Raw genomic sequence first — 4008 nt, forward strand, 5'->3', positions numbered from 1 at the left:
ATATATATATAGTGAATATGGAACTTGTTTAGAAACTAGGTTCATAAGAAATTTTTCAAGGAAGAATATTTTATCATTGACATTGTTTAGCATTTCTGGTACATAAAAACTGCTGGTCATGAAAATCAGACAGGATTTTAGTGAGTATATTATAAATTCCCTACAGACAATGAGAACATTTTTGCCTACACCCCAAGTGATGTTCTCACTGCCCCATTCTTGGCATGCCCCCACTCAAGGTAAAATCTGCCCCTTCTGTCCTTGAAAATGGGCTTGCTACATTAAGTGTATTTAACCTATTTATGAGAAAGTAGTTTTTAAAAGAATATTAATTGAGGACCTATTCAGTGCACAGTACTGCACTTTGCTTTATCTACACAGAACATATGCACATGAATTTTGCTAATTACAAGTCAATCACATTTATTCATTAAAGCATTCAGCAGGATTTTGAAAGCTACTTTGTTAGCAGGTACTATGTATACTTAAATTTTTAAATAATTATCACACAAATTCACATATATTCCATTTTTCAAGCTTTTCATTGACTCAGATTGGCTTTCTCCCTGTGTGTTCCCAATAAGTGAGGCTGCATCCCAAATCAACATGCAGCAGAGGTTTTAAAATATTAACATTTACATAAACATTAACAACTTAAAATCTCTTGATATTATTTAAATTTCACAAATCACATGGCATCAGAATTCACACGTTCTACTTTTTCAAGCAACTACCTCAAGAGAACAAATTTTAACTCTAATAGCAATCTTTTTCAGACATTCATAGGATCAACGTAATCTCCAGTCTGCCTTCTCCTAATCTTGCAGCTGCATACATGCACAATTTTTCTGATTATGTGATTCTGGTACTCTTGAAAAGACAGTCTTTTTAAATAAAAGAAAATCTGACTTACCTCAAAAGATATTTTGGTATGGAAGAGCATGGTAATTACAGCCACATTAGAAGCAGATATATCTGGCAAGAAAGTGACACATAAGCCTTAAAACTACAGTTAATTTCTTCTATTTCTGCTGTATAGGTCCTGTTTTCCTTTTGCTGTGGGGTTCCATCACCCACAAAATCCCTTCTCTAGTCACCTACATTCTACTGAAGCGGGCACCTGTCCTATTTATAGCTCCAGTGTTCCTCAGCCTCTCCTGTTGATAAGCATCACCTGGGGCAGTTAAAAATAAAAATAACAGGCCATACTTGTGTCGATTCAATTTTAATGGATTTGAGGGGAGCCTCCAGAATCTGATTTTAATCAAGCATCCTCAAGAGATTCCTATAGACACATTTAAGAATAAGCTAAAGAGGCCTGCCAGAGTTCTTCACGGTTCCTCCAAATTGATCACCCTCAGGGGCTAATCCTCCTCCAGGTATTAGGACTTAGAAATTTGAAAATAGAGCAGGAAAACTTTGGAGAAAGCAGAATAGCATCTTGTCTACACAGCTAATTTGGGTTTTCAACATCCCTAAAGACTTGGAGGTGGGGTTTAGTTTGGGTAGGTAATACGAAGTACACACCACCAGGGTCAGCATAGAGCTGATAAATTACAGGTGTTAGGGGATTTTTTTTGGACTACAAACTACCACATAAGATAGGTGCACCTACATTTTCCATGAACTCAGATTACCAAAAAAAAAAAAAAAGCAGCACACTTAAAAGACCCAGGTAAAAGATATTAGCACATAATTCCCACAGCTTTCTCTCTCTAGAGGGTCTTCAATGACAGCTGTTACAGGAAAAAAGTTCCCTTGAAGTAGTATTACACCTGAATGTAAAACTGGTATTAGACTACAAAGATTTCAGGCAAACCAAAGTGGTGTTCCAATTTTTCTGTCTGAAAGTTTCAAAACACGTGTCCTACTGTTTCAACTACCATTGTAACTGGACGCTTTTAATCAAGCCTTTGGAGTTCTACTAAGTGTAGGGTGGGGAATGGGGGTGGAAAATAACATGAACAAGCTATGCCAAGGCTACTTTTTCTTACACTTTTTCAAGTGTAGTTGAAATGTTGCCACCACCTGTCAGAAAACTACCCATTCCCCATCCCATCCGTCCTCCCAACTTTTCCAGACTCATCCCCACTTTCTCTTTTCAAGTCTACATTAAATGGAGAAGAAAAATCCTCTGGCCACTCAGGTAGCTTCTACAAATATCACCTCCAAAGGCTTTGTGTTCCTCTTAAATTCCATTAGAGTTGGGTTAAAGATGAGGGAGGACCTGAAGAAGGTATTTTACTTATTTCCCAACTTGCCAAAAAGACACACATTCCCGATCTAGATATTTCTTTGTCTGCTGCTGCTGCTGCTGCTAAGTCGCTTCAGTCGTGTCCAACTCTGTGCGACCCCATAGACGGCAGCCCACCAGGCTCCCCCGTTCCTGGGATTCTCCAGGCAAGAACACTGGAGTGGGTTGCCATTTCCTTCTCCAATGCAGGAAAGTGAAAAGCGAAAATGAAGTCGCTCAGTCGTGTCCGACTCCTAGCGACCCCATGGACTGCAGCCTACCAGGCTCCTTCCTCCATGGGATTTTCCAGGCAAGAGTACTGGAGTGGGGTGCCATTGCCTTCTCCAATTTCTTTGTCTAAGAAACGTATAATCCAAGCCTCTGGGGAAATTCTGTGACCTGGGTTTTGAAGCCTTTCAACTCCACAATTTCCAACTTTTAGCTAGAAAGACAGGGATGACTAGACTAAGACATTCCTGCTTATCAAACAGGCCTAACCAAAATAAACAACAAAACCTTTATAAGAGGTATGAGAACCAGAAATCAAGGCTGTCTGTAGAGCTAGAGCTCACCCTGGAACTTGGTGGTCTACAAGAGAGAGTTTGCGATCTTTTCAAGTACTTTAGCAAAACTATCGGGACTCTACTGGAAAATGGCTAGATCTTTAGCATGAATTGAGACTACAAGAGACAAGAGCTACTCTGACTCCAGAAGGTGCTTAAGTGATTGTATTATTCTACTGCTCACAGCAGCCTGTACAGACATCAGAAACAGGGAGGATGTAAGAACTTAAATCTATAGTCTTGTGGGTGCACCCAGAGTCCTCACCTAAGCCATTTGCCACACCCGCTAACCAACTGCCACTGTCCTAAAGCAAGCATTCTCCACGGGGAAGATGTTTTACCTCCTAAGGGTGAGATCTTATTCCTTTTATGTGTAAAACACGATACACGTACGGTTCATAAGCAGCTATGCGGTATATGAACGGTATCAGAATTTCATGGCGTCAAGGAGCAAGAAATTGATGAGCAAAACGTTTTAAAAGGCTTAAGAGAACGATAATGAAAAGGAAAAAAAAAAGGTTGAAAAACACTGACCTACATGGGTCCCGAGGTTAACTATGAAATGAAGGTCCTGACAAGTAATTTTTTCCCCAGACAGCAGCCTGAGGGTCAGGGGGTCTCTGACTCTGGTTCGACCGAGGCCAGAAAGGGGTTCATCAAAGCTCAAAGGGCAATCCATGCCCACCGTTCGCTGCCTCACCACCCGGGTGCCGTGTGTGGATGTAACCAACGGCTGGCAAAGAGCTTTGGAAACTGCAAAACGCTGCACCAAAGCCAGAGAAGGTTTCTATTCTCGGTTGCACGAAATACCGCGAATGGGGCCCCCTCACTTGTTGCTTCCCAGCCCTTCTACCTCAGACCTTCTCTCCACGACCCCTTCCTGATTCCACACGCGCACGCGCAGCCCCCCATACACCCGACACGTCCCCGCGACCCCCTCACCCACGCCACGAAACCTGCGCGCTCCGTTCGGGCCCAGGCGCGAGCCGCGTCCCCAGCCCCCGCCCCCTGCCCGGTTCCCGCCGCCCGACTCGCCGAATCTGCCGGTTTCCTAGACAGCCGCGCGGCCGCTCCGCAGCCACCTAGGCGCGCGCCCCGAAAAAGGAGGCGAGGGCGCAGGCGCGGGCCCGGTCCTGCCGCCGGCGCGGGGCCGCGCGCGCGCCCCGAGCGCGGTGGGCGGAGGAGCGGAGGAGCCGCGGGGCCGCGAGGGGG

At 44.3% G+C, this 4008-nt stretch overlaps 1 protein-coding gene and 1 pseudogene across 3 annotated transcripts in view; both read right to left on the reverse strand.

Annotated features, from left to right (window-relative positions):
* NRG4 (neuregulin 4) overlaps positions 1-4008 on the reverse strand; it is a 121148-nt gene that overhangs the window by 116671 nt on the left and 469 nt on the right. The window contains exon 2 of one of the 3 annotated variants that reach the window (XM_010843293.1): positions 914-975. The exons of the other annotated variants lie outside the window; for them this stretch is intronic. The gene's annotated coding sequence lies outside the window, so the exon portion shown is untranslated. The remainder of the gene's footprint in view (positions 1-913; positions 976-4008) is intronic. 3 annotated transcript variants of the gene reach the window in all.
* LOC104991044 overlaps positions 1-4008 on the reverse strand; it is a 73879-nt pseudogene that overhangs the window by 32231 nt on the left and 37640 nt on the right.

Source organism: Bison bison, unplaced genomic scaffold, assembly GCF_000754665.1.
Source record: "Bison bison bison isolate TAMUID 2011002044 unplaced genomic scaffold, Bison_UMD1.0 scf7180017864181, whole genome shotgun sequence".
NCBI classification, from domain to species: Eukaryota; Metazoa; Chordata; class Mammalia; order Artiodactyla; family Bovidae; genus Bison; species Bison bison.